The sequence below is a fragment of the Nycticebus coucang genome, chromosome 17, assembly GCF_027406575.1.
Source record: "Nycticebus coucang isolate mNycCou1 chromosome 17, mNycCou1.pri, whole genome shotgun sequence".
Taxonomy (NCBI): Eukaryota; Metazoa; Chordata; class Mammalia; order Primates; family Lorisidae; genus Nycticebus; species Nycticebus coucang.
In genome coordinates, this window is record NC_069796.1 from 86,645,273 (window position 1) to 86,664,518 (window position 19,246).

Below are 19,246 nucleotides of genomic sequence, written 5' to 3' on the forward strand. Positions count from 1 at the left end.
TAGGATGGGGCGCTCCCCACCTCCTGAAGTCCCTTCCTGTATTTAGCCAGACATGTCTCCCTGGCTCCTACCCATCCATCCCACCTCCGCCAGGGGGGACCACACAGGCTGCAACTGCTCCTGTGGCCTCTAACCCAACAGCAATCTTCCCTCTTTCCTGCCCACCCAAGGCTCAGGATGCCCCAGGTCTCGCTGCAAACCAATAGATTAAGGAGTGAACCACAGCACATAAGCAATTTCCGAAAGAATCCTCCTTAGTAAAGAAAGTCCGCATGGAAAACTAACCCCTGCTCGAATGTGCCTCCCTCCTGCCTGGCCTCCTCATGCTCCTCCCAAGCACAGGATCTAGGAGGAGATAGAACTTCACAATCACCGTACACGTCTGTCTATGTGCAGGTGATCAGCATGCAAAATTCCACAGATAAAACAAAGGCCGAGGTGCATATGATATTGGAGCCTTCAGAGGCTCTCTTATGCTGCCTGTCAGGCAAGGTCAATTAAAAATGTCAAGAATGGCATGTGCCTTTGTCAGACAATAGGGCAAGAAGAGGAAAGGTGGTCATTCTTTCTGACCTGAGAGTCCAGAATGGGACAGACCTGGGTTAACTCTCAGCTACCCGTGGCTGTCTGAGTGAGGTGGGTAGGGTAGACCATGGGTCATGGTGATTGGGAAGGCTGTATACAAAGCTCTTCACAATGGGAAGGGAAGGCATCCCATAAGGTGCATTAAACTATCCGAATGGACCCCCCCCTCAATAAAACATATTAGAAAAACAGCAACAGAACAAATTTCAACAGGCATCAGTTTCACTCAAGGTTGCTTTATGATCATTTTCATGGTCATAAAGAGTCACCATCCCTCCCATTTATAGTTGATATAAATATACCTGCAACAAATAAACATGGACCTCGTGTCTCCTAACTAGTTCAAGTTAGTATAATTATAACTAAAGGCTGAGGGAAAAGAACCTTCTTCATGAAAAGTGGAGTCTATTGCAACTCATTTGGCAAGAAAATGGTGGAAGGGTTAAGTGTCTGGACACGCAAAACAAGATCTTTGTTTCTGAAATCTAACTTAAAAGATCTCCCTCGTGTGAATTCAATGTATCTTCCTTTGAAGGGTGAAGATGGAAAAATGATTCCACTGGGACCTAAACATATGGCTGAATGGTACCTTAAGTATATTAAATGGAAGCCTCCCTTCATGAGTGCAACTTGTTATAAAACAGACCTGTCAAGTCAGGCTCCCCCTGTAAACTTCCCAGGCTGATTTTGCTAAATCACAAGCTTGGCATTTCATTACCAGCTGCGGTAGAGGGCATTCTGCCATGCTGGGTGAAGGAGTGCCCCACCGCCATCACATCAGGGCTAAAAGCAGAGCCATTTCCATCAACTTGACAAAGACAAAAAAACTTGAATTAAGAGCCCTGTCTAAAATTAACAGTGATTGAAAGTTAATGATGGAGCAAATTTGGCAGAACTATTTGAACATGCATCACGACGTGGTCCTGGCCTTCAGATGGGAAGCTGAAGTGATAAATGTCTACTGAGACCCAGCTGAGAGTGCAGCTCTGTGGCATCACGAGATCCTTTCCACCAGAATCAGACCCTTCTGGCAGAAGGTCTGATCCTGTCATCACCGTCACATCCCAGTTCTGTTAACACATCCGCCTGTCAACATACAAAGCTGTCTCTATGTGCTCATCTGCACTATTTATTTATAACAAGCCAGAAACAACCCCTCTTGCAGAATGGCTGCATAAACTACAGCCTGGTCATTTAATTCAATCATCAAACAAATCATGGGGGAAAAAGACAAACAATGACCTGAGAAAAAATTCACGGCACAGTACGGCATGGAAAAATACTTGGCGGTACATACTCAGTAAGTCTTCACTGTAGTCCCACATCATACCAAAATGCACGTTTATATGTCTATTTCCTACATGAGACTGTAAGTTTCATGGGCACAAACCATCATCCTATCCCCAGCTCTCACGCAGAGCTGGTACTCAGTGACAAATACCTGTTAAATACCCATTAAATTAAATTGGAATGTTGGTCATGATCACGTCATTGTAACTCCTAAAAAATGCACATGTGCACACCTGCACTTAAACCCACACGGACATGCGAGCCGACATACAGAACACAGGCCAGAAGGACACGTGTCTCTGTGACAGGGAAAGGGGATTGAACGATGAAGACGGAGGAGCTACATCCACTCGGCACCTACTTGAGACCCTTGTCCCTGTTCGTACCTGCAGACACACCAGTTCCAGCAGCCTGTGATCCTCAGAGTCACTTCTCACAGGTGTCAGTCAGGCGGCTGTCTGCTGCAGCAACACACGCACACTCTGGGGAGCTTTGTGGTTTGTTTGCAGCTGCTATGACCACCTCTGTGACGCCAGCCCTGGCTGGTCCTGTGTAGCTCGGCCTGACCTCAGAGGACCCTCCTGCAAGGCCAGATAGTGGGGTCCAGCGGGTCGCTCACGTGACTGGGCACATCTGAGAAAAGGCTTTTCACTGGCTCCCCAGCCGCACCAGACCTGGCTTCCTACGTCTTGGAAGTGGAAGTGGCCACCTGCCAATGGCCCTGAGATGCTGCAAGGCCCAAAGAACTGAGATCTCTCAGCCGACACCGGAGATGACAACATGAGCATTTTCATGCCCAGAGACTGGCCCATGGAGCTGTTCTTAATGATTCTAGAATTTCCCACTTAGCATTTGAATGAGGCACTGAATGATAGAATAATTCTTCATTCCCACTCTTGACTCAAGGAGGTAGGAGTCCCATCTGAGGCTGACTGCCCCTTCTCAGAGTAGGGGGTTAGGGGGGAAAGCAGAACTGGGGACAACCTGGACATAGTGCTACCAGGGACTCAGACAAGCCCCTTCCTCCCCTAGGGCACCGCAGCTTATCCCACATCCCCGTCCCTCATCTCTGCACCAGGAGCCGCAGCACGCAAGGGATTTGCTCAAATATCTCCCATTGAGGATCCAGATGTTGAGTTGTCTGGAACAAGATCCCACCCCAAGGGGCAAATCCCCATTGTAGAAGTGAGCTCTGACTCCAGCTCCAAGCCCTGCCCACAAGATCCTGTTCTTGACTGTGTGCCCAGCTCAGCCACCTGCAGCAGAAAGGTCTCTCTCACCCACTGTCTACCCAGGTGGAGATGCAGGAACGAGCCAGGCAGCTGCAGAGCCAAGTGACACATGGGAAGCTGAGCCAGTGTCCCTGTCAGTGAAGTGTCACAGACACTGCCAGGGCCACCTGCAAACGTGTGGGCTGCTCAGTGATTGGTGCCCAGCCCTTGGCAGTCCCCAAGAAATCAGCCCTGGCTTTAGGAAGGGAAGGCACAGGGTCTGGCCATGGTATGGACAAAGGTGAGTCATGGTGGATTGTGTGTACGGATAGGTAGAAAGTGGGCAAGTGAGAAGCCGAGGCCCAGGGCTCCAGGGGCAACTGATTTCCACCATCATGGGAAAAATCTGCCTAAATTGCGCTTGCCGTGTTCAGAGCTAGAGGCCATCCCAGGTCAGTTTTGCATGCCTTTACTCTTCTCTTACTTGAAAGAAGAACATTTCCATACCACATGCCTTGCTGGGCCAACTCAATCCCTCCTCTAATAAATCCTCCCATCTCTCTTTCTGTTCCTTTAAAGTCAGTCATTATAGAGTTGTTCACCGGTGGTATTGATCAAGGGCACATCTCTTGGCAAAAAAGAATCTCAATTTTGGCCTTGCTACATAGACAAAAGTCAACCTGAAATGAATTTAGACATAAATGTGTACTTTGCAACTTCTAGACATAAACGTGTAGCTGGCAATAAAACTTGCAGAAAACAAGAAAGAAAAGCTTGGTGACTTTGGGTTAGTCAGAGGTTTTTAGATAAGACATAAAGGCATATCACTATAAAAATACATAGATAAATTAGATTCATCAGTATTAAAAACTTACACTCTAATGACCCTGTTAAAAAATGGAAAATACAAGCCATAGACTTGGAGAAAATCTTTGCAGAGTGCACATCTAGTAAAGCAGAGGTTCTCAACTGTGGGTCACGACCCACAGGAACTGTAGTAAAGAGCATGGCCTTTGGAAAGTTGAGACCACTGCTGTAAAGGGTGTGTATCCAGAATATATAAAAAGCTGTCACAATTCAATAAAACAATTGCATTTTATGCAAAAACAGGCCCCCAAATTTGAATATTCACTTTACCAAAGAAAACAGATGGCAAATAAATACACCTGAAGATGCTCCATGTCATTAGTTATTAGGAAAAAGCAAATTAAGTCACAGCACGATTCACTACACACTTACTAGAATGGCTAAAATGTTAAAGTTTATAATGCCATGTCAGCAAGGAACTCTCATAAATTAGGGATAGGAACGTAAAATGGAATGGTCACTTTGGAAACAACTTGGAAGTTAAATTAAGTTAAATTTAATTTAATTAAATTTAATTAAGTTAAATATGCACTTGGATGGTCCAGCCATCTCACTGCTAGGTATCCATCTAAGGAAAATGGAAGTACGCATCGTGCAGAGACCTGGACGCAAACGTCACAGCACCTTTTCTGTGATAGGACCAAAATGGAAACAACCAAGAGGCCTTCGACTGGTGAACAGATAAGCAACATCTGCCTCAACCACACAATGGAAGATGATTGGGCCCTAAAGAGGAACCTAGTCCTGATACACACAGGAGCACAAATGGGCCTCCACAAAATTATGTCCAGTGAGAGAAGCCGGATTCAAACGGTCACCTACACTGTATGATTCCGTTTAGATGACATCCTGGAAAAGGTAACAGTGTCACATGGAAAACAGATCCAGGGCTTTCCAGGGTCTATGGGTGAGGGCAGAGATGCCCACGAAGGAACTTGAGTGGGTAACCTAAATGTGCATCATCTCCATTGGGGTTCTTGGTTCCATTTATCAAAGCTTATTGAACAATATACTTAAAAGGGAATTTGACTGCATGTCATTTATACCTCTATAAACCTGAATTTTGCCACACCTTCTGGGGGCAAGACATGATTGCAAGAGGGACTTTACCTAACAAATGTAATCAGTGTAACCTGGCTTATTGTGCCTTCAATGACTCCCCAACAATAAAAAAAAAAATAATAAGCCACAAAAAAAAAAAAACTAACATTATTGCAATCAACCACAAACTTACAAACACCCAACTGACAAACACCAGATTCACAGACCTCTGCTCATCTTTTTGTTTCTGGGGTGTCCAAATCAAAAGCAAACTGATTCACACCAAGGTCCACAGTGAAAGGAATCCTTTCACTATTTCTACACTGAATATCCCAAATTCCTGCCTGGTTCACCCTCTCAACCCAGGCCATCAGCACTGCCCTAATTCTGTCCTATCCACTTTGGCCACTTGCCAGGACTGGGTACCTCTCCTCACTCCCCTGCCAAAATCCCTGCCAGGAAATGGCAGGTGGTCCTTCTAGAAGCCACCAGGGGGTGGGTGCCCTGTTTCTGTCATCTTGTGTAACCATCACAACAGTTAAGCTGGGAGCTGTTGTCACCGCCAGTTCACAGATATGGAAACTGAGGCTCAAAGAGGTGAAGTTCACAGCATTCTCTGCTGTGAGCCTAGGCGTGCGGCTACGTAAGGGACCTACGGGGAGCTGTCACCAAAGCTCAGCTGTCGGCACCCGCCCCTCCTCCACATGGCTCCTGTGGTCTGTGTGTAGGTGGCTACGTGACAGCTCAGCTCATCTACAAGTAATTAAAAGCTACAGCTCCAGAGCTCAGGCCGCACCTCAGGGAAATCCAAGCTGCCAGTGTCTCATGGTGCACTGGCTCTTCTGTGGACACAGCAATCCTTGGGCCCCAGGGAGAAAGAAAGAACCTAGGTTCTGACTCAATTCATTTCTTTCTTTGTCAGATAATAAATGAATAGAGTCCTACCAAGACAAGGAAATCTGGAAACAGAACAAGGAGGAGCGCAAGCCCTAAGTATGAAATAATGAATTTATAATCCCTCTGAGGAGCAGTCGAATGGGAAACTGACATCGCCATGGAAACCAGGGAAGTGTGGTGCGGTTCTCAAGGAGGGCCCAGTGGAGCCACATTAGACGTGCTCTTGATTGGAAATAGTGGCTGATGTGCCCCTGTCCTGGGCATAGGGCATCCCACTAGAATGGGGACCTCAATGCTCTTCAATCTGCAGCTGTATGTCTGCAGGAATAATCTACCTGGCCCTCCACAGGAATCCCGCTGAAGGGTCACAGGGGACACTGTGGACCCACTCTCCCACCTCTGGACATATGTCCTGGGCTCTGGTTCTCCCAGGAAGCACTCTTCACCCACTCAACAAATACCTGGCTCCTCCCTGGCACTCAAGACCCAGGCCTTGCCCTCCAGGAGCTGTCAGAGCAGGGAGAAAGATACAAGACTGAGCTTTGAGGCCCAGCAGAGGGCCCCATGTTAGACTGAGGTCCAGGGCAAGTTCCTAGAGGAAGGGCCCCCTTGAGCAAGTATCATAGAGTCAGTGGGAGCTATTACCTGGGGGCAAAGGGGGCACCTGTGGGGCAGGTGGAGAAAGACAACAAGGAGAGGAAGCCACAGGCCAGCATGTAGAGGCAGGGACCAGGTGGCAACAGAGCTCAGCCAGAGGGGACCCCAGCCCCTCCATGGGAAACATCACACAGGACCAAGGCACAGAGGATGGCAGTGGGGACTGGGTGGCAGTGTGGGGAGAAGCTGCAGCAGGCAGCGTGGTGAATGGATGGCAGGAGATGGTGCCAGACTTCAGTCCATACCTGGCCAAAGGCAACAGCACCTGCTCACAGCCGGACAGCCCAGGAGGGAAGGAGCCCTGTAATGGGGGTGGTGGCCTTATTTCTCTTTGGAAAAGCATTGATAGTGTTGATGTATAACTTTTCAATAAAAAATTAGTCATCCAAGCTGTCAAGGGCCCTAATTTTAAATAAAGTCTTGCTGGAGTTGTTAATTCTATTCTCAGCTTTGCTACAACTAATTATCAAGAACTATAAAGATGATAATCCCAGAGGGATGGGGCTGTCGTCTGAATACAAACGTCTGCTTCTGCTCATTCTGACAGAGCCGAGCCAGACACTCAGAGTAGGGGACTGGGGCCCAGCACTCCTCTCCCTCTGCCCAGGCTCAGACATCCAAACAGAAGGAAAACTGCAGAAATCCTGCCTGTCTGGCGGCCCTGCAGGTGCTGTGCACAGAGCTAGGGCTGCAGGTCAGGGAGCCTGAGTGCCCCACCCAGCCTAGTGACCTCGTCCAAGGGTTACCTCTTAGGGAAAACCTCCCACCTCCCCAGGAAGAGCCCACAGACTGAGCGGGTGGAGGACCTGTGCCAGGGCAGGGGGGCTGCTCTGCAGAGTGGACAGGGTAGGAGGCTGAAGATGGACAGGCTGGTGCCATCCACACAGCAATCTGTTTCCTTGCTGTGTAGCTGTGGGCAAGTTACTTAACCTCTCTGAGTGTCCAGTTCCTATCTATAAAGTGGGAATGGAGAAGGAGGCACAGAGGCATAGGGGTGGCCAGGAACCCCCCAGACCAGTAAGCTGATGTGGATTCACTCAGTAATGCTGGGGGCCCCAAAACCTGCTGCGGCAGAGTTTCAGAGTCCAATCACTCCAATCCAAATTCTCCATCTTGGAGAAATTTTAAGTACGATCTCATAAGCAGACATCCCCACTTACACACAAAGCAAGACTCTAGAGCAGGTGGAGTGCAGTTTAGCGACCAAGGCTGCTCTCTGTGCCTCAGTTTCCTCATCCATGCAGCAGACAGAGGCAGCTCACAATGGGCACCCACTTACAAACTGTTTTCATGAGACTCTTGGCCAATGTTACATTCAAAAGCTGCTTCCAGGGACCAAACACCTGGGGACATGCCTCAGCCCATGCAGAGACCAGGTGGTGGCTTGCAATAGGATAGGCCTTTCTAAGGGCTGCTCCTGGGGGCATGACCAGGACCAAGCCCGGAAGGTGCACCTGAACTCTGCCCTGACTTGGAAAGGAGCCCCCCGCATGTTCACGCCCCTCCCTATACCCTACCCCATGCATGATGATGGTCACGAGCCCTCCGTAGAAAGCAGGATTCTATGGTATTTAAGCAGTTCTCCAATCCCCTAAGTCTTCGTGAAGCCCAGCAATGAGGACCTAGGAGCACGGGCAGCTCAAGCATTCAGAGGCAAAGGTGAAAATCCAGCTGACGCACAGTCCCAGACCAGGGGCAGTGGAGGGTGGGGCGTCTGTGACTATCTTGTGCCCCTGAGCTGGGATTTGGGGTCAGGTTTGGGGCCCCTGCCAAAATCTTCATTATGCTTGGAGAACGCTCTTTTTATTTTTTTTTTCCTTTTTGTTTATTTTTTATTAAATCATTACTTTGTACATTGATGCATTTATGGGGTTCAGGGACTGCTTCAATACAAAATGTGAAATGCTTACACTGAACTAAGTAACACATCCATCAGAACGCTCTTTTTAAATTACCTCTTTTTGTTTCCTCATTTCCCCAAATTTATTTAAAAATAAACTGCGTGAATTCAATGCACGTTTTCACAGCCCCATAATAAGCAATTTCCTCGCAGAGTCAGAGCCAACACCAGCTCCTGTGTGCACAGAATGCCAGGGCCTGGCAGCAGCTCTCCATGGGAGCAAACCCCACCACTGCAGATGCTCGGTCTGAAAACCAGTCACCAAAGCAGGAGGAGCTATCGGGGTGTGTGCTGTGGGCACACCAGTGACCAGCATTCTCTGTTGAGCGCTGTCCACTGTCGTGTGTGAGCCACCTCGAAAGAAGTCATCAACTTAGTATTCCCAGCAACGCTGTAGCATAGACAGGATCTTTCCTACTTTATACATAGGAACTGGACACTCAGAGAGGTTAAGTAACTTGCCCACAGTCACACAGCAACTGGCAGAGCTGAAACTCAAGCCCAGGCTGTCAGGGTCCAACACACTGCATTTCCCCACTGTGTTTGCCTGTGCGTTTAATAGTTCATTGTTCTCCGCACACGTTCAAGATTGTTGCTGCTCCTCAAAGTGCAGACCTGGGGGCTATTCTAACATCTGCTGCTGCCAGAAAAGGGCTTAGCACCTGCTGTGGCAGCTGGTTTAGAAACCTGGCTGCACTAAACGGCATCCATCCTTGTAAGATTGCTTCCAGCCTGGCCTCTCGGGGAAGGTGCTCAGTACACCGGAGAGAATAAACGAATGAACAAGCCAGTGAAGAGATGCCTTCATTCAACAGCTATTTCCTGAGAACCCACTCTGTCTCCAGCTTGTGTTGGGGACACAGGACAAAGCACACAGACCCTGGAACTGTGTCCTCAGGTGAAGCCGACAACATACCCTTGGTGAGCACACAGTCCATCCCACGGTCAAGGAGCTAGACCTGAAGGAAGACTGGGAGCTGTCACAAGGCTCTCTGGAGGAAGCGCATTCCAGGCAGAGGAAACAGTCAGCAAGAAGAGAGAAGGAGCCAGCAAGACTGGACGGGGAAGGGGAGGCCTGGGGAGGGGAGGGGAAGAGGAGGGATGAATCTAGAGGAGGGGGAGGGGAGGGGAGAGGCTGGAGGAGAAGGAGAGAGTGGGGGGGGTGAACCTGGAGGAGAGGGAGAGGGAGGAGGGAAGAAGGAAGAGACAGAGGATGGAGGAGGAGGCGAGAACAGGAGAGGATAAGGTTGCAGGGAGGTGGCTGGCCACCCCACACCACGCTGAGCCAGGCTGAGGGGAGACACCTGCCCAGCAGCACTGTAAGCCCAGGTGGCTCTCAACCGTGCTCATAGGTCTGAAAAGGGAGCCGGGTAGGATAAAGGGATGGGGGGAGAGAGGGGAAAGGAACTGGGGAGAGAGGGAGGAAGGAAGTCAAGAAGGAGAGAAAGAAAGGAGGGATGGCAGCCTTTCTTTCCTCCTCTGCGAGGTGACAGAGACGCTGGGGAGGAGGGTGGCAGGGATGCTCGGGGAGTCTGTGCCACCCACTCTGCTGTCACCCGGCCCCTGCTGCGTTTCTCCTTGGCACAGAGTGGAGGTGCCTGTGCTGATGCATGTCACTGTGACAAAAACAAGGACAGGGAGCCCACTTCCTGTACCTGGAAATGCCAAACCACAGTGACGGTCTCCCGCACTTGTTCTGTTGGGTGTTCTGTCTCTACGTAGGTGGGAACAGCCCTGGCATGGCCGTGGCTTCTTTGGTCCCTGTCAAGTGGGGCAGACAGGGTTGCCTGTGAGTGTATTTGATGCTCTGCAAAGAAGGTGATTAGTTTTCTCTCCTGGGAAGTCTTAGCAAAATGACACGCATGTCATTTATTATCATTAGTGTGGCCCTGGCAGGAATCGGGATCTTAGACTACAGGCATGGCAGGCTCCAGCGGGCGTGAAGCCTGCACATAGGGTTCCCACACTGCCCAGGACTCTGCACCCATGCCCCATGCCAGACAGGCAGCACCACGAACCACCGCATCGGAAATTGTACTCCTGAGGGCACCAGACACCTCAAACCTGGCCCTTGTCCTGAGCCTCTTCTCAGCCTGCACCCATCCATCCAGATGCCCCAGGGAATGGATGGAGTCCCTTGTCCCACACTCTCTCCCACCCAAGTTACCCCTGAATTCTGGACCCTCCCCAATTCCCCAAACCACCTCCACCACCACCCGTCACTTCCCTCCAGCTATGCAGACATCACCTAGCAGAGCCTTCACCCCTGGGCCCCTCTCACCTAGACCACTGCAGCCACCTCTCCCTGGTCCTCCCAGGGACACCTGGGTCCCTCCTTCCTCTTTTCTCACTGCTGCAACCCCTGCAGCCCCTGCACAGCCCCTCACTGCTGCTATCACAGCTGGCAAAGCCCCAACCGCCCAGCCCCCACCTAGTCTCTAACTTCCACCACAACCACACAAACCATAGCCAAAGGTAACAGGCATGTGCAGTGTTTTGGCCACTGTGCTCAGCACAGGCGTGAATTCACCCACCTGAACCTGACAGCCATTCTACGAGACAGGCTGACCTCATTCCCACCCTGCTGACAAGATCCAGTCCCTGCAGGGACATGGTGGAGCTGGAATCTAAACTAGGAAGGCTGACTTGACACATTCCTGCACAGGGCCTTGCGTGCAGCAGAAGCTTGAAAACTACAGTGGTCATGAAAGCTCTGTGAACCAGGCCTGTCATTGTGCACCATGAGACTCAGGTAAGGCCCCTAGTGCTGGGGACTGAAGTTTCATCTGCGTGAAATAGAGCCCCAGAGAGCTAGGCTGACAGGAAGGCCCCACGACCAACCGCTCGTACCAAGCCAATGTCAGCTCTCTACCCCTGCTGTTCACTCTGTTTTGTAGAAGGGATTAAACAAACACCATTCTCAACGAGAGAGGAATGTCATTGCTAGGCAGCCTTCTGTGCTCCTGACCCTTGGCTAAATCCTAAAGCTCTATGCGTTGTCCCAACAAGGAGAAAGAGGCAGCCCGCACCACCAGGAGCCCCCTGTGGCCTGGCAGCAGCCTGCCACCACCTGACAGCACACTTGTTGACAAGTTGTGATTTCCAAGAACTCTGTATCCAGACCAGAGAGAAAGTGTCAGTCACACTGCTTTTATCACATCGAGGGAAACAAGAACAGAATGTTACTCCAAAGACAAGTGTTTTTCCCTGTCCAAAAACAACCCAGAACATCCCAAGTGGAAAGAAATCTAAACGAGAACAAATTCAGTTTACCTCAGACCTCCCAGGGCTGCTGGGCACCTCTGCCAGCAAGACCTGGGATGGACCTCACTTCTAATCCCGAGCCTGTGCATAAGGCTTCACAGATTATGTTGATGGGGATGGTGGCAGTGATGGTGGCCTTGGTGGTGGTAGCGATGATGGTGGTGATGGAAGTGGTGGTGGTGGTGGCCACGGGTGAGGTTAGCCTCCTTGGTCACCTTCCACCTGGAACTACAGCTCCTCAGGGACAGGGACCTCCTCCTGTGGCTTTGGGTCCCTAGCACAGACACACTTATCCCCAAAGCCTAGGACATGGCCTGGGGCACATAAAACCAGTTCAGTGAGCATCTATCAATGGATTCCTCTTGAAAAGCCAAATAAAGCAGAAAATGCTAGCAGTGGCTTTTCCAGGGCCTGGGGTCAGGGTCTGAGATCCTGCACTAGGTAGGTAAAATTATTTACCTGGCAGAGTACAAGGGTGAGGTGGGATATGGTGTGTAGGGCTCCAGCATACAAGGCTTTGCAAGCCTTACCACTCATCTATGAATAGCCAGGACTCCAGACTTCCCGTGACTCAGGTGGGCATTTGGAAGGTGACCAACAATTATAAAGATCTGAGGTATGAGCTTGCTTCACCTCAAATCTCATCTTGCCATCTTGTGCTCTCACAGCTTCCTGGCTTGGCAGAGGCTGTTCCCTCCGTCCTTCCATGTGCAGTCTCCCTAGCCCAAGATGGCAGAGCTGGTCCTAGTGGAAAAATCCAGGCTTCCTGGCTCCAACTTTGCTATCCTTCTGACTGCCCCTCACCTCTCAGACAGGTGAGAGAGCGCTGCTTAGCAGAGAGATGTGAGCAGGCCCCCTCCTAGGATAAGGCCCAGGAAGAGATGGGAGCAGGCCCCCTCCTAGGATAAGGCCCAGGGAGAGATGGGAGCAGGCCCCCTCCTAGGATAAGGCCCAGGGAGAGATGGGAGCAGGCCCCCTCCTAGGATAAGGCCCAGGGAGAGATGGGAGCAGGCCCCCTCCCAGGATAAGGCCCAGGGAGAGATGGGAGCAGGCCCCCTCCTAAGATAAGGCCCAGGGCCCAGCTTCCAGCTCTGCTCTGTGTCCACCTGGGGCTACCCTCAGAAGCATCTCCGAGCACCTGGAGGACCTGGCATCTGGTTCTGACATTAGCTCTTCTGTTCCCTTTCCCTCCTCAGCTGCTGTGTGAAGTTCAGTTTAATAAAAGCCTTCCAGCTGCCTGCAGCAGGGGCTCTAGCCCCCTCAGCTCCTCAGCAGCCCTTTCTCCACCTGGCCATGCCTCCGACTGTGTTGGAGTCAGGTTCTGCTTCTCCCTTTATGAAATAATGTTATTCATAACCACTGACTCCGGGATGATGATAACAGAGGCAGGGCCTGCTGCGGCTATTGCATCGTCCAGCCTGTGTCAGGTGCACAGATGCTCTGTCTCTGCCCCGGGCTGGCTACCGAGTCGTGCGTCCCTCGAGGAAGGGCTGCTAATTGGGCAACAGTGCTAGTCATTCACTTTCTGAGGAATGGGCTAACACCAACTCGGCTCCCACCGCCCTGCCTCGCTCCTTCTTGGCGAGGGGCAACATCAATGGGGAACAGTCATGGGGGGGGCGCACAGGCTCATTTCCAAACTCACTGTATTGACAGTGTTGACAATACTTCCACGGGGAAACTCATAAGCAATCATCATTTTTAAAATCCACTTGGCGTCTATGCGGTACAATTAAGCATAATGAAGTTACTTCCAAATTATGTATTTTATTCACTAAATAATGAAGCTACTGATGGTGTATAGGTGGTGTGGGGGAAGGAGGCCACTGCCAAGAGCTTCATAAAAACGCAAGGCAGAAAGAAACGGAAGCAGCTCCTCAAAGCCACGTGTCTGTCACAGAAGCTCCAGGGAGCTGGGAATTGCAAACTGATCCAAAAGCAGCCCAGACTCAAGGACGATGGGAGAGGGGACAGGGCAGGAACCAGCGTGGGCCTAGACCTGGCCTCATCTCCAAGTTAGAGTAGAAAGATGCAGGATGAAGGGGCCAGGAGGCCATTCAGGGACCCAGCATAGCACAGAACTCCCAGGAGCCTGGGCTAGAACTCAAAGGGGGGCTGTCCCTGCACGGGACAACCTTGCTGGGCCAAGCTCTTGTCACTAACGGCTGCACATGCCAGGGTGCTGTGCTCAGCCAGCAAGAGGGAGAGTGGCTTTGTGGCAGGCATTCCTTGCTCCTGTCCCGCTGTGAAATCTGGGACACGTCACCTCCCCTCTCTGAGTCTCAGTTTACTTATCTGTAAAATGAATATTTTATTTCTGTGACCTCAACAATACTACAGTAATATTATGAAGGCTGTAGAAAGTTCATGCAGAGAAGAATTGCCTAGTATTCTGTCAGGCACAGGGGAGACAGCTCCGTGGTATTTAATATTCGATCAATGGCAGCATGTTAAAAAGATAATTATCCACCTTGTGGGGCATCAGTTAAAACCATAAAATACTATAAGGATTAACTGAAACAATGCCTGTTGCCACATGAGCTCGCACAAGATCTCCACTGCCACTGCTCTCTTAATGTTACTGTTTGGCCCCTTTCCCAGTGATAGGTGACAGCAGGACCGTCCCTTATCCCAGGCCCTCCTCTCCCGTCTCTTGGCCACCTCTGCAGTGCCAGTCACTTGGGGATACCATCCTTACATCAGAAGAGCCGCTTCTTGGCAGAGGCTGCCCTTTGGGAACCCATTTGTATTCTTCAGGTTAAAGTGCTATTTATTTCCAATCCTGTTGACCTGATTTTAATCCCAGTTACATCAATGCCTACAGCCACCAAATGGAACACATTCAGTAGAAAAATAAATTCATCCTCGCAGAAGGATGCTCAAACTGTGGCTGGCAAAGGTCAAAGACAAAATGCAGTTGCTGCCAGCTGTCGGGACCTCCAGCGGGTCTTTAGAAGCTTGAGGGCTCTTTGGATGCAAGAGTGCCGACAAGGAAGTGGGCCGGAGTATTTTTAGATCCTGCCATGGCCCCTGCTTACACAAAGCCAATTAAACAAACAGCAGCTTCCCTGGGCACACTTACTGTGTGGCTTTTCCTAGAAATAAATTACCCAGCTTTGCAGAAGCTGGCATTTGTGCGTGCCAGCCACCATGGGATAAAAATGGCATTCTGACGAGTGCGCCTGCAGTAGGGAACTCTCACCTCTGAGCTTTGGCTCCTGCCTGGGGACTAGAGATGGTGTTATTGTCAGTAATAACAACAGCCCACCAAGTGCTTACTGTGTGCCAGGCACAATTCTCTGCTCACCAAGCCTCAGTGGATGTGGTCCCCACCACAACCCTGTGGGTGGAGATTATGGGACTTGATGGATACAACTCTGGAGCCTCCCAGGGTTCTGTAACTTGCTGCAGATCACCCCCTGGGTCATGGGACAGCCAGGATTCGAGTCCAGATCTACCAGACCCCAGAGCCTGCATCCTCAATCACTGCTCCAAAGGCCATCAGCAGAAATGCATCTGGGTCTGGGACACGGGCCATCTGACTGTTGCCACGGAAGGTGATGCACAACATAGCTGGACCTCCCAGTTTTAGAATCCTAAAGTCCAAGTTCATGAGCAAAACTACTAATTTTTAAAAGTTGGTAACTATTCAGGGTTGAATTGTGTCGTGTCCCTGCAAACTTTATATGTTGAAGTTCTAAACCCCCCACCTCAGAATGTGACTGTATTTGGAGAGAGCGTCTTTCCAGGTAACACGATGTCATAGGGGTGTGGCCCTGATCGTACCTGGCCAGTTTCCTTATAAGAAGAGGAGATGGGGACACAGACACACACAGGGGGACAAGCATGTGGGGACACAGGGAGAAGATGACACTACAAGCCAAGGACAGAGGCCTCGGGAAACCCAGTCCTGCCGACACCTCGATCCAGGACTTCCAGCCTCCAGAACTGAGAAGATTCATTTCTATAGCCTCTACCACCCAGGCTGTGGGACTTTCTCATGGCAGTCCCAGCAGACTAAAATAGGAACTCATTTTAAAAGGCTTGAAGCGCCCCATGTAACTAACACGCAGCATGTGATCCCCAGGTGGGCTACAGGCCTCGAGTTTGCACTTCTGTCCTGCACTGACCTCCCACGAGAAATGCTGGCACCATGAGGACCGTCCTGCTCCACAGGGATGACAAACAAACTTGCAGAGAGCAAGGACAAGTGTGCAGAAGAGCAGCCCCAGGGCTGTGATGCTCAAACTAGCCCAGTCCTGCCTCAAAAGGCCTTCCTGCATCCCTGGGCCACATCAACCCTGCCAGGTCCTGGATACTGAGACTGAAAAAGCCACTTGACTTCTCTGAGTCTCGGACCAACCCCCAGAGTTGACAACATCTATCTTGTAGCATTGTGACAAGGTACCAGGACATAAGAGGCATCTAACAATATTTTGCATACTTTTGTGTATGTTAAAAATAATCTTTAGTGAGCACCTATGGTTATAATATACAGAAAAATAATCATTCTGTATGGCCCAAGGTCTGGCAGCTAGTAGCTACTGCATAAATGTATTTCATAGACATGTATTTGGATTCAGTCAAAAGGCCACACTCAAGGATCATATGCTAAGGGTGGAACTTACAAGGAAAATGCAACAGTTAAGAATATTTTGTCACAGGGCCGGGCACGGTGGCTCATGCCTGTAATCCTAGCAGTCTGGGAGGCTAAGGTGGGTGGATTGCCTGAGCTCATGGGTTTGAGACCAGCCTGCACCAGAGCAAGACCCCATCTCTAAAAATAGCCAGGCGTTGTGGTGGGTGCCTATAGTCCTAGCTATCTGGAGCCTGAGGCAAGAGAATCACTTGAGCCCAAGAGTTTGAGGTTGCTGTGAGCTCTGATGCCACAGTACTCTACCCAGGGTGACAAAGTGAGACTCTGTCTCCAAAAAAAAAAAGAATATTTTGTTACCACGTCAACAGGGCATCAACACTCATTAAGCAGAAACTGGGAGGGATGCCAGTAAGAAACAGAGGGCGTTAGTAGTGGAGCCCTTTAAGTTCCTGCTCTGCGGGTCTGGACAGATGAAGGAAAAATAGATAAGGACCAGAAAGACTTAAACAATATTATGAAAAATTTATATTGTCCATGGGATATTCCCCCCAAATTGCCCATGACAAAAACCTCAATACATTCCAAAAACTGCTTTCAGAAAAATTAATTTCACCGTTCTCAACCTTATCCCTACACTCAGCAATGGTCCAGCTGAGATCCACTTCCATAACTTAACAAATGGAAGAGCTACTCAGAGGCCATGAGTCAACCGAGAGAGCTTCAATACTTAAAAAGAAGCTGAGAATTAAATCAAGAGTCAACGTTGCAAAGAATGACCAGCCGCAGGGGCTCACCGGGCTGGGCCCCCTGCATCTCATTTTTCTCTTTTGTAAAATGGCATAATTATAATCATCACAACAAGAAGCTTCTCAGAATTGTGACTTTGGGTACTCAGGTTAACCTCTCTGAGCCCTCATTTCCTCATCAGTAAAATGGAGGTAAGCTTGCTACACTAGCAACCCAAGAGGCGACGGTGAGGATCAGAGATGCCGTAAGCAAAGTGCCTGACAAGTGCCAGGTAGGGGGCAGGGGGTACCTGGTAAATATCCATCAGTGGCCCCTCTTCTGAACCAGGCCAAAGCAGCTGGCTTAGCCACACTACGGCCACACACTTGCTCTGGGCAGATCCCAAATTGTTCTCCCTGTGACTCTTCCTCCCTCTGCCTGCCCTTAGAAACCTGAGCCCTCCCCACCTTAAGAGCAGAGTGCACAAATATTTTCAGCAAAAAGCTTGTGTGGAGGGAGCGGAATCCCGGTGGCCCACTTTTAAATGCTTCTCAGCAGGGGAACAGCATTCCTCTTTGGCTTTTAACCTGCACTTGTCTGGACAGGCAGAAGGGCGGGGAGTGTGCACAGTGGTTACGGCACTGGCCATATACACCAAGGCTGGCGGGTTCAAACCCAGCCCAGGCCAGCTAAACAACAATGACAAATACAATAAAAAATAGCCGCTGAGGCAAGAGAATTGCTTAAGCCCAAGAGTTTAAGGTTGCTGTGAGCTGTGACACCACGGCGCTCTACCCACAGCAACATAGTAAGACTCTGTCTCAAAAAAAAAAAAGATATCTCTACCCCTCTCCTCGGCCAGGCCACAACCCTGAGCAAGTGTGTTGCAGGAGTCACACCAAAATGAAACTCTCTTTCCATAGCAAGAGAGGAATATGACTTCTCTCTCTTCCCCTCAAAGAACTTGTATTATTTCAAATAATCCTCCTAAAACCCTGGGCTTAGGAAAGGTTAAATCACCTTGAAAGGACAAAATTATCACTCAGTTAGCACTATTGAAGATTAGCAGTTATTAATTAACACTTGAAGTGCGCAATCAGCACCTCCTTAACTTCTGTACATTAGCAGAAGTTCCCACTCCCCAGAGTTTAACATTCGCCAGACTGCTCTGTTAACCAACTGTGGGGGCCATTCTGCCAATTTCCCTTTCAGCTACAGTTTGAGACCAATTGTCAGCACCTAAGAATCCGTCATCTGCTCTCTTCCTTAATCATACAAATCCACCTTTTCACAACTTGGATTAGGAACTGGTAGTCATGTCAGTCTGGTCATGTTCTATTATTTTTTAATTGGGTTTTTCAAACATAAGGCCAAAGGCTGAGCCTTGATGGTAGGGCTAAGCTGGCCCTTCCCCGGTCATAGGGGCAGGTGTCAGAGACACACCACTGGAGATGTCTAAGTCAATCTCTGGGCGCTGTGATTCTCCATCCAAACCCTGGGGATGAGGTCTGGATTCAAGGCCAGCTCTAGCCCCTCTGTACCATACTTTCCTCATTTCAAAAATGGGGTTCAGAGCACCTTCTTCTCAGTTCACTGGGGAGATGAGACCAGATGACCACAGGACAGGTTTAAACTGTCTGCTGGTTACCTTATGAGCTGGGCCCCATCAGCAGGACAGGGGCTCTTCAGAGACCCTGGGGTCACCCCTTCCTCAACCACAAAAACTCACTACCTGCCAGGTGCCTGTTAAGCCCTCAAGACACAGCTCTGAGCAGGACAGATAGCCTCCCAGCCCTCAGGGGACTTACGCTACAGACTGATTGTCTTTGTACCTCAACCCTATCCTTGTGGTAAAGCCTGTACCCCATTGTGATGGGATTTGGAGGTGAGGGCATGGAGATCCTCATGGTGGGACTGATGCTGTTACCGGAAGAGAGAGAGAGCTCTCTCTGCACACATAGGCACTGAGCAAAAGCCATATGAGTTTACGAAGATAAGACAGGCCAGAAAGAGAGCCCTTACCAGAAACCAGACGTCACCTGGACTTCCAGCCTCCAGAACTGTGAGAAATAGTCCGTTGTTTAACAGGTATAGCTTAACAGGTGGCGTTTAGGCTACCTCAGTCTGCATTTTCTCATAGAGCCTGAACTGACTCAGATAGGGGCTAAGACAGAAAACAAGCCAAATACATAAGCAAAATGTTTTTATGAT

At 49.8% G+C, this 19,246-nt stretch overlaps 1 protein-coding gene across 6 annotated transcripts in view; it reads right to left on the reverse strand.

Annotated features, from left to right (window-relative positions):
* Positions 1-19,246, reverse strand: part of SORCS2 (sortilin related VPS10 domain containing receptor 2) — a 528,424-nt gene that overhangs the window by 351,626 nt on the left and 157,552 nt on the right. The window contains exon 1 of one of the 6 annotated variants that reach the window (XM_053566738.1): positions 10,104-10,205. The exons of the other annotated variants lie outside the window; for them this stretch is intronic. The gene's annotated coding sequence lies outside the window, so the exon portion shown is untranslated. Of the gene's footprint in view, positions 1-10,103; positions 10,206-19,246 lie in introns of those variants that run through there. 6 annotated transcript variants of the gene reach the window in all.